The 25,782-nt window shown below is 40.3% G+C and overlaps 1 protein-coding gene across 5 annotated transcripts in view; it reads right to left on the bottom strand.

Moving 5' to 3' along the window:
- Window positions 1-24,366, bottom strand: part of sipa1l1 (signal-induced proliferation-associated 1 like 1) — a 72,901-nt gene extending 48,535 nt beyond the window's left edge. For 4 of the 5 annotated variants that reach the window (XM_087176267.1, XM_023415034.2, XM_087176270.1 and 1 more), the window contains exons 1-2: window positions 24,174-24,366; window positions 15,155-15,317 (exon numbers count right to left, since the gene is read on the bottom strand). The gene's annotated coding sequence lies outside the window, so the exon portion shown is untranslated. Of the gene's footprint in view, window positions 1-15,154; window positions 15,318-23,723; window positions 23,810-24,173 lie in introns of all 5 variants that reach the window. The other variant, XM_087176268.1, reaches the window with a different exon arrangement.
- Between the last annotated feature and the right edge of the window lie 1,416 nt (window positions 24,367-25,782).

The following is a 25,782-nucleotide window of genomic DNA, read 5'->3' as shown; positions in this document are numbered from 1 at the left end:
CCCCATCAAGGTCAATGTCAAACAATATACACCAGACTTCTGAGAAAAAATTTCAAATTCATAGTAGATAATCCAGATCTGCCCCAAGATGTAATGGGTTCGTCTGATGCCCAATCCCTCCACCAAGTTTGGTACAAATCGGTTCAGAGCTTTTTGCACAAATGCACGGACAAATAAACGGGTATGGGTGAAAACATAATCTCCTTGGCTCTTACCCATGTTAAGAAATTAGGGCTGCAACTAAAAATAATTTTCAATATTGATTAATCTGCTGATTATGTTGTTTTGCTTAATAGACTAACAGTCAGTTATTAAAATAGTTGTTAAATGATGTTATGTTAAATGGCTAATCGATTCAGGTGTTCAAGAAATTGAAACAGCAGGTTTCTGGACCAACTGTGTGGGCTGAACCGCTGGATTTGATTTTTCATTATACTGCTAACAGGTACTGCACATACCTCAACATCTTCTCATATTCCTCATGACTGAACCTGTCCAACACATTGGGAAGTCAGAATTTGGTTTTGGTTGCAAAAATACCTTTACTGGCATGTCCTCATCTATAAGCAAAAGCAAAATCCCACTAGGAACAATGAACTGTTTGATAAGTCTTGATATAAAAAAAGCGACACTGAGACAGAGAAGACAAGAGCCTTGGCTTTCCCTTTGATAATGCAAATTCTGATCTGTGACCAAGGAATGCACATGCATAATTTAATGACTGCATGTATTTTATTCCATTTCAAATATTAGAAATGGCTGAAGTGGGACATCCTGCACTTTGTCACATGAGCTGTCAATCAACTTGACTGATTTAATTTTTTTTACTATTAAAAGGGTGATGAATTAATAAATCATCATGAAATAGAAACCCACAGTCCATATTTTTTGAGTGGGTGACACAAAAATATTTCAGCTTGTTAAAATCAGCTCAAAAAGCCTTTTGGAAAAAATATCAGCGCTAACTTTAAAAGGAGTATCTGAGAGTGATAGTGGTAGTCAAAATTCAAAAATCAGAGACACACTAACAAGTCTCTAAAACTCATTATCACTATAATGAAGCACAAGTCTTGTCACAGTCTAATAGATATCATTCAGTAGAGTAGTTATATGTATAATGCTCATAGCCAACTTGTGTGGCTGGACACCAAAGAAGTAAAAATTGCAAAACGTGCTTCAAGCAAAATATGCAAAGTGTACAGTTGGTTACAAAGGTTAACCAGAGTGCAGTGTCCAGTGTGTTCACACCTCAAACAAGTCATCTTGCAGTTGTTTTTAAAAGACACACACCTACACACATGTATTTCATTTCCTCTCCGCTGAGGCTGGCTGGATTTCCTGGAGAACCAAGGCAGCAGCATGTGCCAACTCTGCAGACTGCAGGGATACTTGTTATAAGTTCCATCTGTGTGGTCCCACGAATTCATTCGATTTCATGTGATTTTTGCTCATGACTACCAACTTTAACATTTAACTTCTTAACAGATATCACCAACTCGAGGCACTACGGTTTGACAGATCTGACAAACATAATCTGTATGTTCTGACTTGATGTGATTGAAAGCTTAAATTAACCACAAATGCCAAAGACAAATTCATTTATATAGAAAAAAGACCCAGCTAAGTAGTAATAACTTACTAACCAGAACACTCTGAGTAGCAGTAGAATTATATTATAGCAAAGTCTCTGGTATGATCAACCTGACGGAAGTGTTGTCTTCATTGTCTTGATGACAATGATTTTAGATCAACCTGAAGTTTCACAATTAGTTCCAAAGAAACTTTCATCCCACAGAAAGGGGTCTAATGACTAGTCTCCAGTATTATTTTCAACACCTGGTAATGACTCAGGAAACTAATTAGCAGAGATGGTAAGCAACGTGAACACGTGATCGATAACTTACTGTTATATGCTACACTTAATCAGACAAATGCTGACACATCTCATTTTATGATCAATTGAGTCACTGGAGGATGAGAAACAGTTTCATCGGTCATTAAATGTACAGTCTTATAATGTGACCTAGTGTTTCATTTTTCCTTGAGGTTAATGTTATATTTTATAGAACTGTAATAATTCCTACTAACATGAGCGGGGGCAGTCTATATTTCAGGCAAAGCAGCACATACCCAGCTATAATATGCTGTAGGAACCCTGCAATTATGAACAATATTCTACATATCAAATACATTTTAAATAATATGCTGTTTTGAAGTGCCAACAAAAAAGTGCTAAAAATTTAGACAAACTTTAATCTAGGGAGCAACATTCAGCACTGAGATGGAAAAAAGAGGTATTATTTCTATTCCTTCTAACTGCCAATCATACTACCCTACGAACCTATTTTTACATTTCAATTATTCATTTGTAAAACTAAAACAAAAGTACATTTTTTCTCTAACCCATTAGTATCTTCTGAGCCTACACTAGACATGTTCATTGCAATATCTGCATATGCCAGGCTATTAGTACAGACTGCTGACCTGGACCTTGAACCTCTCCATAGTCTGTTTCTGCATGCTGGCATTCAGCCTAATGAGGCTTGCTCATGGTCTACCCATGTCTGTCTGGGGAAACCTTTTACTCTATGCAAACTAGAACAGATGTACACAGATGCTGAGCATGCACTCACTCACTCACTCTTTCTTCTACTATACACAGTTGCTTATTTGATGAAAGGACAAACATAACCCAAGGATGAGTCAACTATACACCAAACATCCCATCATACTGTATCTTACACTCAACACTCATCTTTCCCTGCTAGACAGAAATCAGAGACGTGCAGGTGTTAACTTGGGCTGGTATAGCCTGGTCTAGCCGTGTTACACAACTCACATTTTATTGACGGCACATTTTCATGGCAACATGAAGGATGACAAACTCAGGAAGCCACAGAAAGAAAAACTGCTCCCATATGGACATGCATTTTGACCCCTTATCCATTAACAAAAAACAGCTTCTTTTTTGCTGTGGTTTTCTGGCTGGGGGAAAAAAAAAAAAGACTAGTGTTGAAAAATATGACTGACAGCTTACACATTCCTGACCTGAATATTTAGGAGATGATAGAAAAGCATCCAATGGAAGTGAGCATACAAACTTTAATGAGATCTACAGTACAGTAACTGTGAGGACAAGCTTTTGTTCCATCTCACCAGCTATCCACTGGGACGCTGCAGCTGACTGCTGCATGGACTAACTTCGATTGGCTTAGCGAGGCCACACTCTCACACGAACTTGTCCATTAGTCATGCTCTGTATTACTAGTTAATGATTGCGAGCCTTGTTTCAACACATTTATAAAAGCACAGCCTCACTCCGTCGGTTCACATGACACAGGGGAGTTAAATGTGAAACCAAACTCTCTACTTTTGACAGATTTGCCTAAAAGTTCATAAGAAAATCCAAAATACTGTCTGTGATTCTGAAGCTCTGGTTGCTCAGCTAGCATGATAACCTAAAAAGAATTCAGCACTATTTCAATGACTTATTGAACATAACTAATTGTAAGTAAACTTTTATTCTCCTCATTTTAATGCATTAGGACGAGAACTGTTAAATTAACTGCATAATCCATCAAGCCTGTCTGGGGAAGAACAGGGGACTGCTGCAATTTTGACCAGTGTTGTGACAGACTGAAGGACTGAAGGCGGATGAGAAAGAGAGTCATGATGATCCAGACAAAGCATGTTCTAAAATCTGTTGAGTGCTAGGAGAGGGGAGGAGATGCAGGTTTTGGAGAGCAGAGAGAAAAGGAGAACGGAAGAAAATGAAGATGACAAAACAGGTCATTGCTGGTAAAGCTATAGTGTGGGCTGGCAGGATAGTTCATGTCTTAGGTCAACGTCACAACCCTCTCCTGATGCTTTAAAACACCAACCCCTTGTGCTACACTTAGGGCCGCACGCTGTAATTTGAAATTAAAACATATCAAAAAAGATATACACATCTATAGGTCTTTGAAAATGCAGACATGTGAAATCTCCTTGAGATGTGTGTTTTGATTTTCAACATCAGTTCTCGTTCATAACAGATTATCAAACATATTCTGGCCTCTCAGGTTCACATTAGCATGGATTTTAAGATTGTATCCAACTGATTAAGTCAATGGTCAATTTCAAATTCAATGTAAATCATTCCATAAATGGTTTACATTTATTTGAAGATTTTACATTTCATTTTATATTTGATTTTAAGATTATGGTCAACTAGTAAAGTCAAGTATCAATTTCAATTTAAAACATTGCATTAATTGTAACTTGAGTTTGCTACTAAAAGATATTTTTACCGTAGATTTGAGACGTGTTCCATCCATCAGCCTTGGCTATAAAATGAAACCCACTATGACAAAAAAGGAGGCTGTGATTAAGAAGAATGTGTTCTTTGGCAAGATTTTATAGGAGACAGCTTGACAATACAAATCACGCTGTGGTATAGTGGATTCAGACAGAGCATTAGCTCAAGTTGCAGGTCGTAGAACAGACAACGTCCAGATGTCTGGCTGGACACACAAGAACACAGAAGAGCATTCAAGAAGCTGGTTCTCTTCCCAGTCAGCTACTGATAGTCATGGTTCCTCTCAGATGAGAATCGAACCCCTATTGGGATCCACACTGGAAGCACCCAAGAATTCAAAGGGATTCGATCCAGATTGTTTTGTTTCACTTGTTTTTTAAAGAATGAGGTTGGCATTGTTGAATATTTTTCATAATGTCAACAGAGCCCATGAAGAACCAACAATGTAGTACTTCTCTCAGCACTTTACAACTTCTCTGCCCTGTCTGTGAAACTTAGTACTGAGCTCAGAAGTTTCGACAGAAGACATACACTTAAAAGTGGATTACAATTATATACAAAGTTGTATTTTCACATAAACGTCTATGTAATTTCCTATAAATAAAAAAAAAAAGAGCACTGTAGTTTTAAGTAAATGTTACACAAACAGGAGTAAGTATTACATTTACTGGGGACTATTTTCAGTTGTGGGCTGACTGACATTTGGTGTTCTAATGAGTTTTTACGGCCCCTGAATAACGTACAGTACAGCCTGTAAGTATTTGGTAAGTTGTTTCAAAAGAATGTGGTCGCTTACAGAATGCACCACACTGATGTAAAATCAACACCCTTTTATTAATGGCCTATAAAAATACCAACCTCACACCCCATACTAAAAGAACTCCACACATTATAGGAGTGAGTCAATAAAGTGTGGAGTAGCCTGTGATACATAGAGGGAGTGAAGGTGCATACTGAACATAGCCCCAAGAAGGTGTTTGGGGAAGTCAACATGCAGAAACTCACAGTGCATCAAATTCTCTGTGGATTTCATTTCAAAGACATTTCAAAGCCACTGCGAGCCAGCATAAGCAGCTTTGTTCCTTTGCCACCTATCCTCACTTTCTGCCCATTCTAAACCTATCTTCATTGTTTTGGCCACAGCTCTCTATCAAGTCTCAGCTGCCTGCTTTTCACATTCCTCAGTCATGGGGACATAAGCCTTCATTTTCCTCTCCCACACTCTTCAACCCTGTGGAAAACAGGGATACAGGCTGGCGGAGCCGCTGTGTCAAATCTATTTGTCGGTTAAACCTTCTTCAGAATCGAGCCTGGATTAGACCTGCATTTAGCTGCTGCCGCTGCTGCTATTCAGCGAAACCTGGTGTGTGTGTGTGTGTGTGTGTGTGTGTGTGTGTGTGTGTGTGTGTGTGTGCTTGCACTGAATGCGAGTGAGTTTTGATGGGCCAAGCTATTCGTGAAGCTCCTGATTTGCCAGGAGTTCATCCAATGGCCACAAAAGCCTCTGATTTACTATCATCACGGTAATAGTCATCAAAAGTATATGTTTACGACTGTTTACTTGCAACTTTGTGTAATTTTCCACAAATGTACACACTAACAGCCTACTGAGAGAGTTAATGCTAAACGAAAGACTATTGAGGAGAGGACAGTTAAGTGCCATAGCAGCAATGTGGTTGGTGTTTGAGCCAAGTATCACTGTGAAAATAAAAGAAGAAATAAAGGAAAAGAAAAGAAAATGAGAAAGTGTGTGTGCCTGAAAAAGTCTGGGAATCATCTGTGAACAGAGGGGAATTGAGAAAATGTGGCAAGGAGGGAAAGCATGACCGAAGTAGCAGATCCTCTGCTACGTCTGTAAATCACACCAGAGCTGAAGTCCACAAGTATGAGACGGGGGGAGAGATACAGAGAGGAAGAACAGAAGGTGTTAACGGGTAAAATCTGAGAAAAAAGAGGAGCTGAGGGGCAAAGAGAATGCTATAGAAAGAAATATAAAAAGATAAAGTGAGACAGATGAGAAGATGTTAAAGAGGGGGAGAGGGGGAGAGTCCTGACTTGAGTTCACAAGTTCAACTGGAAAAACCTTTCCGTTCTCTTCACTTCCCCTCCGTCTCCAGGCTGCTATGTGTCAGCACTTCAGCGAGCACAGGAAAAGCACAAATATCAAAGATTCAGGTAGCCAGGGAAGTGTGTGTAACTGTGTCTGTCCATGTGTGGAAGTGTGTGTGTGTGTGTGTGTGTGTGTGTGTGTGTGTCTCAAAAAGCCACCTGCACCTCACCTCCCGAGATAGACCTAGGACTGCATTAACATTTAATCCTTGTGGTCAAAGCTGCACCTTAAAAAAAACGAACTGTTTAGCACCTCAGTCTAACCACAATCTGGCACAGCGCAAGCCCCCACAAGTGTGCATGTCAAGTGTGTGTGGGTCTGTGTGGTGCCTTTTGGGAACCAACAGTGTGGTAAAACCTTGATAATGAAAGCTATAAATCACAGCTACTACATCCCTAGCCTCAAAGCTCATAAACTCCAGCCCACAACAGCCTGACAACAAAAACATGTTTTTCCTTCTTTCAGTTTCTTCTCTCGATCTTTTCTTTTCCTTCTCATTCACACAATAAACAACGGTGGTGGCAGGGGTAGCCATGGAACTGCCAAGTCACCATAAAGACTCCTGTCTTCTCCTGACACTGTGTCTCCAAGGTGATTCTGAGAAGTCCCTCTTGTTGAGGACAAGATATTTTCCCCCCTTCTGACAAAACTTGAAATATTTTTTCTGTCCTTGCTAACCTTGGGTCACATTTTTATTTCATAACAATCTGTCAGCAAGCCTGCTGACTTTGTGGTGTATTTTGTACAGTTGAACCATATGCTTTTTTTATCTGTGAATATATAATAACCTACCTGTTTAAATCTATTTCCTAAACAATATGATCAGATTTCTGTGCTACTAATTTGAATCAAATGAAGCATTATTAACATGGAGTCTGTAAGTGTGTTATTTCATAGGTCAAAGTCAAAGAAATTTGAGTCACTGCTTGCCAGAAATGTGTGCCAATTTACACACCACACACGTACCCTTGGCAAGGTAGAATAGCTTCTAAACAAGATGAGGAAAAGAACTGCTGCTCTAGCATCAAGGTAGATTAAAGAGGGAGAGAGGAAGAGCGTATGCTAACGCTTTTCATCCTGACATCTGAATACACAAGCCCAGCACTTACAGCAATTAGCGCAGAGTCTTGTTCTCACTCTTCTCTTTGTTGTGCTGACACTTTAAATAATCTGCAAGCACCATACACAGTCCCAGGTAGCATCATTAACAGCCAAAAACAATGTCTGACAAGTTCTGAGGGCGGACAGCTTAAGTTAACGGATAAATTTAACAAGGGAAAGTCGACTAGTTTAAATACAGGCATAAACAAAGTTCCATGCTATTACAAATAGAGATAACTCTTTGATTGGTGGTTTAGTTCTACATTTGAATGTTTGATAGTCAGTAGCTAAGCTTGATAACAGCAGAGGTCCAGAGCAACATGCTTCTTCACTTCATTACAGATTACACTGAGTACATGAATAAAATGTTTTTCTTCTACAGGTGATCGATGTTGCATTATAGAAAACCTGCATAACTCAAACAATCACAACTCCTTTAATCTTAATCTGGCATATAGAAAACTTTTCATCCCTTTATGGTTGTATGATATAAAAATACTTAAATGATTTTGTTTTGCACTAGATGTGTCTATTGGTGACTATTCACTACCACAATTAAAATATTAGATACTGTATCTTGTAGTTTGATAATCCATGCATGTAATTTGAGGCTACAGGGTAGTGATCCCCAACTATGTGCAAATGAGTAAGCAGTTGTTTTCCAACCAAAGAGGCAGTTGATTTTAAGGGGCAATTAAGCATTATTTGGCAAATTTGGTTGTGCACAAATGTAACCATGCATAGATAAGGCTCATGGTAGAAGATCGCTGAAGTAGAAAATCTGGAGTATTGATTAGGAACGAAACCAGCTAGGAGGCAAAGACTGTGAGGGCATCGGTCACAAGATGAGGAGCAGATTGACAAGTGCATGTTTAATGGCCGTGAGAAACAGTGTGCAGGGGTTCCTGGGTAATCGTGCTTATAAGGGACGGGTGGGGAGAGGGACAGGGCTGTAGACAGCTAGCCCTGTGACACTTTGACAGATACGAGGCTCTGCACCTCCCATGGGGCAAAAAAGAGAAAAGGGCTTTGAATACAAGGCCTACTGCTAAGCCTTCTGTGCAGTGCCCTCACAACTCACAGCTCACAACCAAAGGGAGGGTCAAGCCATTGCTTGACTACAGGCATCTGGGACTTTTCCTAGCCAAACAAAACAATTAAATGTGGGGGCTGGATCTTCTTGAGGTTCATCTTTCCCCTGCTTCTCACTTGCACTCATCAATCTAAAACTTTTAATGCTTTACTAGTATTTCTCTCTACCCTCTGCCTATTTTCCTGGTACAGATCAAATGTCTTTTCATTCCCTACTAGTTTTTCTTCTCCACTTTTACCCCCCCAAAACCTGATCTACATTTTCTTACTACCCCTCCCTATCTCCACTTCATCTCTAGCCCATCAAATCCTCAGTTTCTACCCATGTTTTCTATGTAATTTTCTATGGCCACCTCTGATCTCCCCCTGTGTCCAACCTCTTTTATTTACTATCCTGCTCATTTGAGGGCTGAAAAAGACCTGTAGGGGAAGACTTTAAGTGCAGGCAGACAGTGCCAGAAGCAAAGTATTAACTTTTTGCGTAAGAAACCCAAGGGTGCCTACCAGTCTCCACAATGCTCCCATCGGACTTTGTCAGAGGGGCCAAACATGGTTAAAGTCATCACAATCTGGATAGAGGCAAACTAATCAAAAAGGAGTTCCTGCTGGGTGTTTTCAGGCAGTGCTTAACAGGCTGTTGCTACACAGTTGCATCCATGCATCCATCACCTTGAGCCCAGAGCCAATGGCCTGTCTGTGTGGTCCCAACATAGTGAACACTTAACAAAGAGAAATGCTGTCCAGTGTGCTACACTGCCATAGGAATAACAGCAATGTGTAGCTACCATCCAGCTTTAATTGACTCAAAATTTGGATTTGCTTTGGCTATAACACAACACAGATTGCTATACAACAGAAAAAGAGCACAGCCAGTGGCGCTGCTTATACTTCTTTAAGCAGTTTCAGGTTCTAGTCGCTTCATGGCTGAGGAGTGTTTTGTGTGACTTTTAGCCAGTGTTTGTTAAAAAAAAAAAAAACAACTATTAAATAGTACATGTGAGAAAACATTGATTCGTCTGTAAGTCTAGCTGTAATGCCGTATCAGAAACACAGTTTGAGCTAAAACACAGACACCTCTTCCTTTAATTACAGAGGTCTAGGAGGGCAACATAATGACCTTTTAATGACTCTGATACAGGCTTCTTAAATAGAGCTTGCAGGGTGATAAGCCCCTTCCTGGAAGTCACCTGTAGTTTATTATTCACTCTTTACGCTACTTGCAGAGTCTGCCAAAAGAAACACACCAGCCAGCTGGGGAAATTAACACTAACTGAGTCTTCACAGACGTTCCTGTCCACTATCGCTGGGTAACACATTGCCACCATGAAGGGAGAGAAGATAGTGTGTATTGGTACCAACTAGTGTAATCTGTCCTTTCTTCTTGGTGCATTGCTCCATTGCCTGTAGAGCGGCTGTAAGGATAAGCGAATGCTACGGGAGGACGCTGTAGTTGTAAAAAAAGAAAAAAAAAAAAAGAAAAAAAAGAAAAAGAAAAAGAAATAAAATGGCTTCTAATTACTGTTGTTAGAACCCTGCATTATTATTACACTCCAAGGTTTCTGACAAGACAACAATTGTGCGACCATAGCAACACAGTGCCGGAAGAGGGATGATGGTGATGCCGTTTCATGTTTTGCTTATTTCAATTTGCCTCTGATCCACGCTGACTACATGTGATCACTCTGTTCAGAGTCAATCTGTTCATTGACCTGTACCCTAATCCTCAACCTACTCTGATGAGCGCAGGTGGACACATCAGTCAGGTTGCCTGGCACTACTTCACCCATGGGCTAAACAACACAGCACAGCTGGGTTCATCTGATATTATGTAACACAGAACCACCCCCGCAGGCCCTGTTCACACCACCCCTCTCCTCCTACTCCGCCTCCTACTAGTGCACCATTGGCTATTTGCAGGCAGAGGTGCATTGTGAGACAAGAGTGCTTCAGTGCTGACACGACCTGTGGGGATATTTGTGGAGGATCGTGCTTTTTGAAAAATACGCTCCGGTGTTAGGAAGACCAGCAACATTAGGCTATCAGCTTATTTTTTTTCCACAGCTTTTTTGATTTCTAATTCATTCAAGTGAATAAAACATAAGGTAGCCTGTGTGGACCAGACACTCCCTTCAGTTGATGTTTAACAGTGACGTCTTACTACGATATAATTATTTGACTCAACACTCCATATACTGCTTTAAATTCCTAAAATGGATGATTAGATTCCAGGGTTGCATCCATCATTGATCCCACCAGTGATTCAGCCTCTACTTCTTGGAAACAAATTTTGTTACTAAGCAATAGTTGCCAAAAGTGGAATTGCACCCGTTGCCTGGCAACATTAGCTTACTGAATCTCATATCAGGAAGCAATGAGAACCAGTGGTGCTTTGAGCTACAACCCTCTAGATACGCTTCTGATCTCGGGTGCAGACTGTAATGTCCAACTACAATGATGCTATTCAAGTCATCTGATATCCCATTATGTCTCCACACCTGGCTTCTCACAATCTTCAGCATAATCCTAAACACAGGCACAAGTTTGATCAATTTAAATTCACAGAGAAATAGTATTCCCCTGAAAAGTTAATTCCTTCAGTCTACTTGTTATTTTGTGAAGATCTGTTCACTAACTAACTGACTGCAAAGTAAAACCGGGAAAAAATAGGCTACACCTTTCAAACCACTTGGTCAGTGATGAGACTATAAAGTAGACAGATAGATAAGGGAGGCAGGTTGAGGGAGAGTTCCTTTATTTCAACATCTCTCCAACCGTAGCCATTTTCCCCAAGGGCTTTTAGAGATGTGAGAGGGCTCCAGGCAGTCACTTCATTAAAAACAACCCTGTAGTCCCTCAATGAAGCCCTACTTCTAAACTGGCCTGCTGTCATTACAAAGCACTGCTGGGTCAGTCAACTTTTGTCCCATGAGCAAGTTGCTTCTTAATGAAAAACAGGAGCTTGCTTAAGCTCACACTGTCTCACATCCATAAACCACTGATCGAGCTTTCCTCCTTGCAGCTGGAGAGACCCAGCGGAGGCATTAGCTAGAAGTTGTCAGAACGCAACTGGAATGGATCAAAGCACTATGTGGTAAACTGCCTCCAATGACCATTTAAAGCACTCTAACGCCATAGAGCAGCCCACTCAATTTGAGTGACTGGGTAACAAGGCAGCAACAGTCTGAGTTCATGATGACAGAGAGAGATGCAGTGGAAACAGGTGTGATGGGACGACAGCAGAATTTGGTAGGAAAGCTTTCAGTTAGACAAGGTCACCATCACTTCCTTCCTGAGCCAAAAGTGTTTTCTGGATGAATGAGGGATGACAGAAGGTTACTGGCAGGAATCTACTAGACAGACAAAAAATTGGACTTCTGAAAATTGTAGGAAAAAATAAACCTTGGGAAATATCAATAGACAAGACAAAAAAAGTAATGGAGCAACTAAAAATTATTTTCATTATCAATTATTTTGAAGATTATGTTCTTGGTTAATTGCTCGTTTTGTCCGACCAATAGTCCAAAACCCAGATCATTCAAAAGGTTCAAAAGGTGTCGAAGAAGGCAATTATTAGACAATTATTTGTTAGAAAAAATACATTTGATGGTTCCAGCTCCTCAAATGTTAGAATTTGTTGCATCAGATAAGTTTTGGATTGTTGTTCAAACAGATGTCACCTTCGGCTGCAGGAAAATATCATGGGTGTTTTTCTTTCCTTTTTTGATGTTGTAGAGACCAAACAATTAACTGAAAAAAATATTCGGCTGATGAATGGATAAAGAAAATAATCTTTGGTAAAGTTCTACACCATTCTATTAAACATCTTACCCTACGTCAAGACAATAAAAAAAAGACTTTTTTGCACACTATAACACAACCCATCGTCACTCAGTGAGTCTTTGTGATTGGAAATAAAAGCATAAATTAGACTTTCCTTCAGTTTACAGGCTTTCTGAGCAGAATTTTACCCTCTAACCTACAGAGGGTCAGAGAGGTTGGACCTGCATTCACTAACTGACACCAGGAACAAAGCCCATTGGAGCTGGTTTCTCTGCAACAATGTCACACAAATGCCCCAGTGTGTGTAGCCCAACACTTCCAATCCCGCTTGTCCAAATAATCATTAACCAGTTCAACCCTGGGTAAATATTTTAAGAACCTCTGTAAACAAGAAGGTAAATACCCACCTCAGTGATGGGGACATAAACACACACATACATGGTGTAAGGGGGGGGGGGGACTGGGAAGCGGGACATGCAGATTTCATTGTTCTACAGCATGTTGAGCTTAGATGAAGTTCAAAACGATGAGGTCATCCCTATTGTGTACACAAAGCATTCTCACACATTCCTCTGTGTGCCATTGTACACCCATGGCTCAGCTAAAAGCACGATGTGATGAACCTAATGAAAGACTGATGCTCTTCTACCAAACAGTTAGTCTCTGGAAAGCCATGAACCTGAAATCTATTAAACCCAAGAATGGAAACTCCACTCTGGCTCTCAAGGCCATCACCTTTACATGCCAAAATATTCCCTTTCTTGGATGAGCAAAGTGAGCGCAGAGGTTGCAGTGAGCACTACAGATCATGACAGGCCACTTTCCTGTTTTGGTTTGTGCTTCCACCACCTGCAAGCCAGATGTTGTGAGCCTGGGCATTGTGACCTCATTTTTCTGGTTCAGGGGAAAGTTGTCAACGGGTCCACTTGATCCAGTCAATCTTCTAGCCTAGTTTATGTCTGTCTGTGAATTAGGCACTGGAATCATCAGAAGTTGGACCAAAACAATTGATCACTTGATGAACAGAATATTATCAACTATATCATCTATTAAACGTTTTAATAATTTATCAAGCAAAACTTCTAAACATTAACAGGTTCCATTTTATAAAACATTAGCTTTTTTGCTGCTTTCCTTTTTTTAATAATTGGAAATTGATAGCAATAAGACCACATCAACTTGGTAAATTTGAGGGGAATTTTGCAGTATTTTTCACGTATATCATTGACAGAGCGATAAATTAAAAAAAGAAAAAAAAAAAAAACGTCATGAAAAGAAATTTCTAAATTAAAATAATCTCCTAACAAGTGTCAGTGTGGAATTCACTACTATCAGCACAATCTCTGGCTTTGTGTCAGTACATGGATCTGCAAAGCAGGAAGGCTGTCGAGGGTTCAGCCAAAAGCTGCTGATGCTTTCAGTAAATCAAGATGGATTTATGTGTTTACCACCCCTGGCACAATCGAGGACCTCCTTGGAACCCACAAACCCAAGCAAGATGTCTCTCATTACAAGGATCTTTCCTCCTTGGCACAATGAGAGAGTGCTGGAGTTTCAGTCAACATTTTTTAGAGAGATGAAGATGCCATTAATATGTATCTAGCCCTATTTTAGCTTGACTTTTTTTCCTTGTCTTGAACATTTTCCAAATAGATTATTTTCTTGGAGCATTCTTTATTCTACAACTCCACGTCCATGTTGTTTTCTACAATAAGACTTTTACAAATGTATATTTAAACATTATACACACAAACATGAACCTACCAGTCAGCCTCAACCAGAAAAGTAGCTGGTGAACAATCAGCACAATAATCAAGCTAGCAACAGCTGAGCTCGAGCACAAAAAATCCATCTATCTATTTGCCGTTTACTCTGTTCCAGTTCATGGGAGCCTGGAGCCTTTACAGTGCACTGGACGAATGTTCAGCGCATGCTGCAATAAAGTTAAAGCCCAAGTGATACTGGGACAGACTATATATATATTTATATATACAGCATTGTCATTCAAATGTAATCAAACCATATCCACAGTCCTGATGTGGCAGCTTAGCTTTATCAGTGTGAAAAAAGGAATAAAAAATAATGAAGTGTAAATAATGAATGAATGATGATAAATGCCCATGGGCGATAAATAAAGTTGTCTAAACTGAACTAAACAATGAATAATAATCATATTTTTCCAAGCTTTAACGTTGATTATTGCATATTTTGTAATCAGTGTCAAATAGTACCAATGGAACCGTCTTTAAGCTTTTCTATCTCCTCCTTTTAAAAACTGTCTACTTCTGGGCTTTTGACAGATTTCCTTTTCCTAACTGACATTTTAAAGTATCTTGAGAACTAAACCACAACTCTGACTGAAAAGTGTGTTTCAGTATCTGAACATAACCCCTCCCAAGTAGTGGCATTACCAGAAACATCAACATGGCCACAAGATTATCTGTTTGGTTTGTTGAGGCTCAGTGGGGCATTACAGCCAAGGAAGAGAACTCAAACTGACAGTGAAAACACAGAGACTGTCAATTACAGCTCACTTGATGAATCAATTTCAAGGTTGGGAAACTCAAAAGCTTGTTGATTTAAAAGCCAGATTTTTCTCTCTGAACCACCTCGTCACACTGCGGCGGATCTGCAATGTGTAGTATGACAAAGGAGAAGACGGCATCGCTTATATCTTTTTTGTCACATAAAATAGGCAGCTGCTTCAAAGTTAGTTGATAGTGTTATACACCAAGTATAGTATAGACTGCATTTGATCAAAAAAGAACACTTACTGCAAACAGATGACAGCTTTCCCAACTTCAAGTAGTGACAGTTTCCTTTAGATCTGAGAAGTAGCTCCATCCAGCAGTGATGAACAATGACCAGGATATGTCTTCCTTTAATCCCGTGCCTCTGTTCCCCCTACTTGTGTGACTGTCATCAGAGGAGGTTTCCCTACGGCAGCAGAGAGAAGCAGGGGTCTGTTAAGGAAGTTGCATTTTTGACATTTTGGCTACTCAACAAACTTCAGTATGAAAGCAGATCCAATGAACAACAAAAACTGAAATATGTATTAATTTCTCAGGATCTATTCTCAGAATTTACTTATTACTTTCAGAAACCTCTGAGGTTGCCTAATCATACTAATCCTGCATGAATACATTGATCAGTAATTCAAGAGGATGATCTTATTTTTGGTGCACTCTCGTCCTCTTTCATTGATATGACGGCAGTAATGCAGACTCTCTGGCTGGCTTGGACCCAAAAATGTACGGGTTACATGCACAAAACTGCAAAACAAACAAGTATCATATAGATTTTGTGGCATTCACGAATCATAAACATACTCAAACCCTACAGGATATGCAGAGGACAGGAATGTTGTTTCCCCAAACTGAACTGTGTGCATTATGTAATTGACCAAGCTCTTGTTTTACAGTTTTTAAATCAGAGTAATTCAGACATCAAATTAAGTAAATTCTCATGCCATCACAATGCTTGGATGCCAAATAATCTGATGAAGGTGGTTCAAACGCTCCAGGGGGACAAAACACTATCCATGCTTCTTTGTAACTGGGTTGTTCTGGACAGCATGTTACCCAGTGCTAAATTATAGTAGGTGGTTCATAATAAACAGCACATTTCCAGAATATGTGAATCATGTTAAGTTCAGCAGCCAGCTTGATGAATATGAGTAGCCCTCTACACACACTGCTTACAGCCTAAATATAATGCTGGAGAGCTGCTGAAATGATCACAGTCTAGACTGCTAGACTGACACCCCAACAGAATATTGTTTTTTATTTCTTTGTGTTAATGGGTTTTCTATTCAGGTTAACAAAATTGCAACTAAATTCTTCCATTACACCCCACAGAACTTAATCTGCATGCAATGTTAATAGAATTTTTTTTTTAAATGACACTGAGCTATTGGTGCAAAAAATTTGCAAAGAACATGTAATCGAGTTGACCATGACTTAAATTATTTAAGTTCATACGAAGACTAACAAGCAGCAGGAGGGCATTTAGGGCTCCACTTAACACCGGGATGGGAAAAGAAGAATTTTGTGAGCGTCAGACAAAAATAAAAATCAGCCTACATCTCTGTGACAAACAAATCCTGAGTTAATCTTCAGGCCTCTTCAGGTAAAACCTATCATATAATTAATGTGCTGTAATCCCTTAATAGAAACTCCTTTGCAAAATTGCAAATCATCTCCTCATCTTTCATCTCACATGATTTTTCACTCATTACCTTACAAAGCAAAAGTGCCTATCTGGTTGAAGCTTTGCCCAAAGGACGACATTACTGTTCAACTGAGATAGTATGATTGGTTGGTTCCAGATTTTACTCCTGGCACTACTTACTACCTAGATTAAGCGTGCAATGTGGTGGACTATTTGATATTGTTGCCATGGTTTCAGTTTGATTCTACAAATTTGTACTGACTGTTGCTGTCAACTGTCAACAGTAACAGTATCAGCAACACTGATGCTCTTTGTATTTTTCTTCTGCCTTTTCCTTAACCTGACACATGCCATTCGTTGACATCCTGAGGATATGATGTTGAAATGTGAACTCTCCACAACAACCTTTACTTGAGGAATTTTCAAACAGTGATATTGAAATAAGGCTTCGAAAGACATTGAGGTTAACACTAATGAGATCCCGTGATGTTTTTCATGAAGAGCTGCAGGTACAGACCTAGCCTGTCAAACCTGATGAGCAATCCAGATTGACTAAAGCAGGTTTGGTAATGGGTAGAGGACCTTTTATGCTTTAGAACTGATGGTGCATTATGTTCAGTCACACTACACTCATTGGTTTCAAATTGGTGCTTCATCATCACACAAACTGGTTCACACTGTACAAAGTGGTATGAAGTGATTGATTTCATCCTCTCCCACATCTGGATTCTAACAAATTTCCTATCAAGTCTTTAACTCTTCTTCAACATGCATAGATCTATACCGTCTTTGTGGGCCTGGCAAAATGCATTATAAATTATAGTCTGGGTGCAGAGAGATGTGTGATATATATAGGTTACTTTACAGTTTGGTATTTGCACATGTGACAGCCAAGACATAAGAGGACCTGCACCTTGTGTGTATGTGTTTGAGAGAAAAGGAGAGACGAAGAGAGAATTTAATCGGAACGCTGCTTCGTCACTTTTTGACCCAACCTGCCCAACTTGATGTCAGTGGCACCCATCTTGGTTGCTGACAAAGATGTGTCATCTGCAGTCCTGTGTCTGTCATCATATCACACCTGCCCCATTTTTGAAAAGTGGTTGTGTTTTGCCCGGCCAGTTTCTGGACAAATGGAAATCTGTCTGAACGGGAAGGGGACCAGACCCGTCTGAAAGAGCAAATAAACATGAGCTCACTGAATGGTATGATGTCCAGGCTAAAGTTTACTGATTCATACGATGTGTTGTCTGACTACATCTCAAGGCAAAAGTGTTTACAGCTGTTCTGAATGGCCGCACTTGAAGGCAGGGTGAAAAGCCGGCCATCAAAGACAGAGGGGAGACACAGTAATCATTAAATATGGGAATAACGGCACACACCTTCAGCAATTCTTCTATGGAGAGCATTCAGGGTTGCACTTGGTTATATACAAAAAAGTGACAGCGAATGTTGTGTAACTAAATCCATATAGAGTTTTCTCACCTCCAAAACCAAACACAAAAGGCTATCAGCAGCAGGTTTTAGTAACCATCATGCTAAGCCTGTCTTAAGTCTTAATTTGCAACTAGCATGCAATATATTACAGTTAATTCTAGGATGGAGAATAGGCTCAAGTTGCCAAATATTAATTCTACTAAAGCTAATAGCCCAGAGCTGCACAAGAAATTCAGTCAAATGACATCTTGAGTGTTGAAATTGCTATGTAATTTCCTGACAAATTGCTTGCATAAATTTCAGGTTGCAGCTTCACACACTCACACTAATTTTCCCAAAATGGCACAAGAAAGACAGCAGCACTTAACAAATCCAACAGGGTCAGAGAATGTACTTCTATCACTAATACCAGCCCAGGCAGCCAACAGCAGTGACATCCTTTTAGTCATCCAGCATGACAGAAATTTGAGAGCTCTATCTGCTTGGAAACAGATGGCGAGGCAGTTGGTGGGAATTTCGGCAATGCTCCCATACATCTCGTGCTTGTTCGCGTTCTTGCAATGTCATCATGGACGCTAAGAGATGATGGTCTCAGTACATCTCGAGAGAATGATCAACTTCACACATAGAGCCATGTTCAGTAGAGGATAATGAACACGCCACACCTGCACTTCACTTTTCACACCAAACAGTCGTGATGTTGTGGTTGTTTTAAAACAGATCACAACTAAGTCACACAATTATACTTGACTTTGTATGAAAATATCCACTAAGCAAAGTCGATTACTTGACACGGATGTTGACACCTTTTTGCAATATTTGTTTTGCTGATTCCACATACTGCAGGCAAAGTGTTGTAACTTCATGGGAGTTTGTGTTTTTATTTGATAAATATAAAGGTACCGCAGCAACATACACTCCACAAGTATGATTGAGCATCTCGTTGATTGAGAAGAACAGCATTTATGGTTTAGTGGGCAAGAAAAAACATCAATACTGTACCTAGAACAAGGTTGTAACAATCCTACAATTATTTTATAGCAAAGTATTCTTACAGTTATTATAGATACATTTGTTTACTTTTTGATACCAAAATCCTTAGCACTGTCAAACTCACATTAGATCCTGGTCAGGAGAAGAATCACAAAGCCAGATGGAATATGTGGTGAATATGTACATCTGATGCATCAGGGGTCTAGGAAGACCAAATGAAGGGATAGATAGAAACAGGCTGAATTGCTCAAAGATGCACTGTGTACAGAAGGATTTCAACATATCTAATTATTATCATTGTTTAATTGTAGATAATGTAGGTTTAAACACAAACATTATATGCATCAATGCATTTTGCTGTAGTGCCTGGTTAAAAAAAGTCAACCTACTATAATATCTCTTGAGGTCCAGCCATAACAACCTGTATTAGGTTCCCAATGTTAATTGTCCTAATTAAGCATTAGTCAACAATGGGTCATTTAATATTTTTCTACCAGTACAGTCTGCAATGTATCTAAATTGACTAGTCACTTTCACTGTGTCGCTAGCCAACCAGATTTTTCCAACACAATTAAAGTACTGCTAAAACAATATATCCAAATCTGTAGGCAACTGTTTGTTTAGTCCAAAACAGCCACATGCACTGCATCATCTTTCCATCTTTGTGTCAAAGTTTAGGATTCAACGTTGTGCTGTTGTCTGGTATTGATTGTCCACCCTGTCTTGTACTGTTACAAGAAATACGATTCCTCGCTACTGCTGACAGCATTTAAGCATTGTTCTCATTATATCTGTATCGTCCTCTCTCTCTCTGGGCTCTCCATCTGTACAGTATGTCCTTGTGTTTACTTCTACATGGATTAGTCTGCCTAGTCATTGTTTCATGATGTTTTTATAGATTTTTTGCTCATCTGTCACAACTGAAATCTGAGGCTTTTTTTAATAATCCACCCTGCTTTTGTGTGCTATAATCCACACTCTTAGCCCTAATTAAGAAGTTATTTCACCAGACAGAGAGTGGAAAATTGAGAAAGAGAAAGGGATATGATATAAGGAAAATTTAGCTTTTAACTGCCCTTGCCTCAGGTGGAATGGCTAAAATTAACAGTTTCTTCCTGTGCCCTCTCTTTCCTTTTCTGTCTGCTATCAAAGGCCCTGACATCACCAACTGAAAGCCTCAACAGGGTTTTCGATTTATCCTCCGCAAAAGGCTGCGGATCAAAAGAGATATGCAATTTCACATATCAGAGAAAACACCGCAAGGGCTGTTTGTTAAGTGAAAACAATATGCTGGCTTGCACTTCAAATGTGTCAGAGCACACAGACCTAGGCTTTCTAAAAACGCTGTACTCAAGTCTTCAGGGATACTGTTTATCTGTTTATCATTTGAAATATTTGAAAATGCTTTCTTAATTTCGCTGTCTTAGCAAAATGGCCAGACATGACCAATTATCTGTTGAATTAATAGCATTGTTATGAGTTCATTTGGCTGTGTTATCATTCAAGACAGGTTGCTGTATGAAGTCTATACACACAGCCAATAATGTCAGTTTAGAGGGGAAATGGATTGGCAACTTGGTTAATAACGTTAATAATCTTTGTATGATAGTGTGGTCTCAAATTCCATTAGCTGATTTTATTCATTCATAGTACCACTGAAAACTTTAACTCAGGTGTAAGTAAAGCATATTTTTAAATTACAATGAAATCAAAAACATAAGGCATTACCAAGGACAGATAAATTGATGTCTTTGTAAATGCACCTTAAAACTAAATTAACATGGCAAGTGTTGCTGCTGAAGGGCCTTCGCGACCTGTTTTAGTTTAAACTGAAAAAAGCAAAAGTGTAGTTTGGAATTATTTTTGCATTATTATTTTACCTGGTCGGCAGCAAGCGTTACCACAAGCCGTTTAACTATTAGCGGATAGCCACATTAGCCGTTTTTCTCCCCGTGGTATCGAAATTGGTATCAAGTATTTTGCTGGGTATCTGTATCGAGTTTGAAATTCTAGTGTCATGACAACCCTAGCTGTGAGCCAGCACGTGACTACCATAGGTGTGCATTTTTTCCTCAATTTTTTTATCAGTTTTCAAAATCGGCCTTCTTCACTTCAAGCAACCACTACTTTGTTCACAGGAAAGTCACAGCTCCAGACGGACACTAGTTGATCCATTGGATTGGTCCTCTGACTACCCCTTCCATCATTCACTACCTTTTATATCTTGTTTGAAAATAGGAATTATACTTATAATGGGCAGTGCTAAATAGCTAGCATCCTAATTCCATCCTGATGTGACTCTGGTGCTGCAACTACAATGGGCAGAGTTGCATTCAACCCAACACTCACAATAGGTGTTATTATGTTCAGGTTATGGTAAATATATGTGTAGCATTTGAGCTAGATGGCCACCTTAAAATTCTCTATGCAGGAAAACCCCACATTTGCTGGAGCGTCACTAGTTTTATTAAATCTTTCTGCCCTGCAGTGTGATCTATTCACTGTTAAAGAGTATTTCTTGCTCTGGTATTTCTCAAGAGACAGCCCACCCCAAGACCTTAAACAGAGGGAAGTCGCATTCCAATCTCCAGCAGACACAGAGAGAGCAGACAGGGGAGGGAGACAGAAACACTGAGGAAAGGAAAAGGAGAAATTAAGTCAGAGACAAGGAAGAGGGAGGGAGAATGGGAGAAAGAGAGAAGGAGAGATAAGGTGAGGGACATGGACAAAGATGATGAGAATGTCAGAGTCCTGGCATGCCTTCCACAACAGGAAGGAAGGAAGACAAGAGGAAAAGGCATTGGCAGTGATGGGAGAAGGGAGGAGGGAATCGTGGGAGGTGGAGAGTAAAGAATAAGCAACACAAGTGAGACAGAAGGGGAGGACGAGGCAGAGATGCAAGAAAGTAACCGGGTAAGGGAGGGGGGTATAGTGAGGCTAGTGTGGGAGGTCGAAAAAAGGGAAACAAGAATTTGCAGCTTTTGTCAGTGATGTATTGCACGTAGATAGTTTAAGTGCAAGCTGTCAAGCTATGAGATTGAAATGTCCTCTTTTTCCTGAATTTGCATTTGCCAGATCTCTGTCTTTGTGCACTGCCAAAAACCTTGCCTGTCCCAGATAGGCCTAGGCTACACATTAGAGGCTTTTTGACTGAGTGACCACATCTAGATCACAGTGCATCTAATACAAATTTAAACCTAAAGATTTTGCTTGCAAGCACTAGCTAAGGCCCTGGGAAATTCTTCACATGAAACTGCCGATAAGATCCCCTACTCTGTTTATGATGGAGAGAGTTGAAGCCCTTTCAAAGACAACTTTTTAACCAACTCCAGCTGCTTAATCCAGGAACACCTAGAGAGATGTTCCAGCTGCTCTAAATCCCAAAAGCCGGTTGCTGATGGGCAGCTAAAAGCAGCCCATCAGCAACCCTTATATTTTTCTTTTCTCTTTCCTTTTTTCCCACCTCCCCTTTAATTCGACAGCTACATGTGTTACAGAACATGCGCGCCTCCACCTACACACTCAATTTCAATAGCCTACTTAATATTGTAAATGCGACACAGCCCCCAGATCTGCTCAGCCTTGGCATTCACAGGCACCGACGAGGGAGGGCTGATGGCATGAGATGTTCGACTGCTTAAACATGAGAGTTCTGGGGTTTTTTTGACGCAGCGGCTGCAGCAGCCAAAGCAGAGCAGACAAAGAAGTTGAAACGCCGTCTCGGATGGAACGTATCTCTAATGCTGCTGTTGTGTTTCAAGTTGAGAATATGACCCACCCTGGCCACCCGATGAATAGAGATGAGATCTCTTTGACGTGTCCATTTAGGACTTCTCAAAGGGGGAAGGAGTGTGTTTCTGTGTGTGTATGCAAGCCCCCTAGAGGGTTGAAGCTAGTAGCCTAGGGACAGACTCCACAGGTGGAGATGGCAGCAATTACAGAATACAGAGAAGCTACAGGGGGTCCACTGACAATAAAAATCCTTCTCACTGTGTCATTAGGGCAGAAGAGAACTCAGACACAAACATGGTCCACTAAACTTGCATATAAGTGAACTTTAGTGAGTCTTAAGAGTTATCTTAATTTGACTAAAGCCATATTGGGTTTTGCTCAAACAATAGATTCGGCTCATTCTGTGGTGAAATTGCTTGATGATCAAAGCATCTATGGCACCTTCATCATTTTAATGTAGCACTGTTACATCACTGTTCAAACCTGACAAGACTACACAGACGGCCATTTTGATTAATGAGGGGTTTTGACAGAGCATTAGGTAGGAATTCAGCTTTAACTTCATGTTTGATTTGCTAGTTCCTAGGTGGGCATTGTTTTCCAGTAACATATTATATATGCTTTTATAATATTTAATAACCAAGAGGCCTAGTTTTAAGAGACAAGTCATAAACTGTCAAACCCACGGCTGCACCTCTGTCTGAATCCACACCTTACAGAGCTTTAGTGAAGTACTGCAAATGCAAACGACAGCAATGCCTGATAACAAAAATGCACTGCAATAGTCAGGACTATCCACTCCGAGTTTCTGAGAAAAGAGCTGCACGGCCAGAGATATGACAGCATTTATCTGCAATGAATAAATCACGCCAATGTGACATTTGCATGCATCGTTCACAAGTAAAAGATGGACAGCGAGGTTAAGAGAGACAGGAAACCCACAAGAGCCTCAGCAGCTAGCCATCCCAATTATACAGCAGCCACGGAGGGACTAAACTAAACAACAATTACCTTAATCTGATGGTCAGTTTGCTCGGTTTCCTGTTTCTTTAGGAGCAACGGTGAATCGTTGTCTGCATTTTAAACTGTGGACTCTGCTGTAGAGAGGCACAGAGACCGAAATGTTAACTGAATGGTGGCGAAAAGCTACACAAAACGAAATATTTAGCGAACGACATGATTGCTAGGAGAGCTCGTTAAAATACAGCAAACTGATGCAGATGTTAGCTTAAAAAATATAACACACCACACAGTTACGTTACTTAAACAACCTGACTCCTAGCTAAACTTTTCTGCGTAGTTTTCTCTCCGAAGCGTTACCTGAAATCCACGAACGTTTACCCAAACATTGAAATGCAAAGACAAACCATGAACTGCTCGTGTGTTGCTCACCAAAAATAACGGTGTTGTTATCGTTAAGAGTGTCAGTGAGAAGACCAGCAGAGGAGGGAGCGCACTCACCTTTATTAATTTCCACCTTGTCGGCGTTTTTGAGAGGAAAAATAACGCTCTCGCTGGTCAGTCACCGGTATACACAACCCGTCTCGGCCGGTAGAGGTAAAAGGAACCGGCGGTTAAGATTTTGTTACAGAAAACCTCTGGGGCTCTTCACCTTTGTGTCCTCCGTTGTCCGTGCACTCTGCCGACCGCCTCTCGGTTTGTTCAAATCAGAAGTTCATCCAAAGTTGCAGCGGTTCGCTCCGCCTCGCCACGACGATGAGGTCACCGCCTCCTCTATCAACTCCTCCAGGCCGTACTCTCGCGATACGAATCAGAGCGGTCGTGCTCACAGCCGGGCAGTCTCGCGATACGACGGAGAAGGGAAAGAGCGGACGGACAGGCAGATTGCTGATGAAGGGATGGGGAGAGAGGGAGAGTGTTGCCGTGGCAACAAAATCTGATGGGCTTCTCTCTTCAAGCAACTGGTGATTGTGTGGCAGGTTTGGGTGTTGATGAACACTGAAAATGATCAGCTGATATTGCATCATCTCTTGCAGTTTGCATCCATGTACAGCAATGTGACAGGACAACCCATCACAGGCTGACTACAGTTTTATGCAAAAGTTTGGCCAAATTTGGGCAAATTACAAAGGCTTATTCTGTTGATTGAGAAGAGGTAAGTACAACCCCCCTGCAGCATACATATAAAAATGACTTTTTCTTTGAGTGTTAATGTTTTATTTAACAAACAGTGATTGTGGCATGATTGCGTAAAGGTTTGAACCCCCTACAAAACCCTGTTCTAAGTAACCCCTCCTTTGGCAGACATGACAGCTTGCAAACACTGTTATTTGTATGCATGATTTATACATTTTCACCCACACTTCCTTGCAGAGCACTTCAAGTTCTGATAATTGTAGACTGTCTTGTATGCACAGCATGTTCAAGATCTAGCCAGGCAGCCAGGGATCAAACCACCAACCTTCTAATAAGTGGACTACGCGCTCTACCTACTGAGCCACAGCCCTCCCTGTTTTAAACACCTGTTATGTGTTGAAAAACCAAAAAAAAAGAGCTGCAAGGCACTAAAACGCTCTGTATAGTTGAAGGGAGCTCAAGGGCCATGTGTTGATTATATGCAACTGCTCCTGCTGAGATGTCTTTTCATGTGCTCTGGATGGAGGATGCTCTAAATGTGCTGCGCTTTATTATACCTCTCCTACACACAAATCTGTTGTATGACACAGACATGCATTCAACTTGAGTTTGTCAAGGGCAAACACTACGTAAGTAAGCTCCACAGAAGTCACAAACCAGGGTTAGGGTGGTTCAATGTGTGAGTGAGTGAATGAAATTATGTCAGACACTTACTAGGATTTATCTTATTTATTTTTGCAGTAGTGCAAGAAGCATTTATAAATTTAGTTTTTCTTAAGTAAAGGTAACAACACATTCAGAAACATATAAGAAATAGTTAAGATCGTAACCAGTGAGGTTCTTTTATTAAAATCTATCTTCACCATTTGCTGGATGGTACCCATGAAACAGCTTTTGTATCAGTCATGAAGCACATAACACTAGTTATCAAAACATGCCCGACACAAAGTCTCGAGTACAGCAAATGTAAACT

The sequence above is a fragment of the Seriola lalandi genome, unplaced genomic scaffold, assembly GCF_002814215.2.
Source record: "Seriola lalandi dorsalis isolate HSWRI2012SDOR001 ecotype SW California unplaced genomic scaffold, Sedor1 jcf7180002054544, whole genome shotgun sequence".
Classification (NCBI taxonomy): domain Eukaryota; kingdom Metazoa; phylum Chordata; class Actinopteri; order Carangiformes; family Carangidae; genus Seriola; species Seriola lalandi.
Note: the sequence above shows the minus strand (reverse complement) of the source record. Positions and strands in the feature narration are given on the sequence as shown.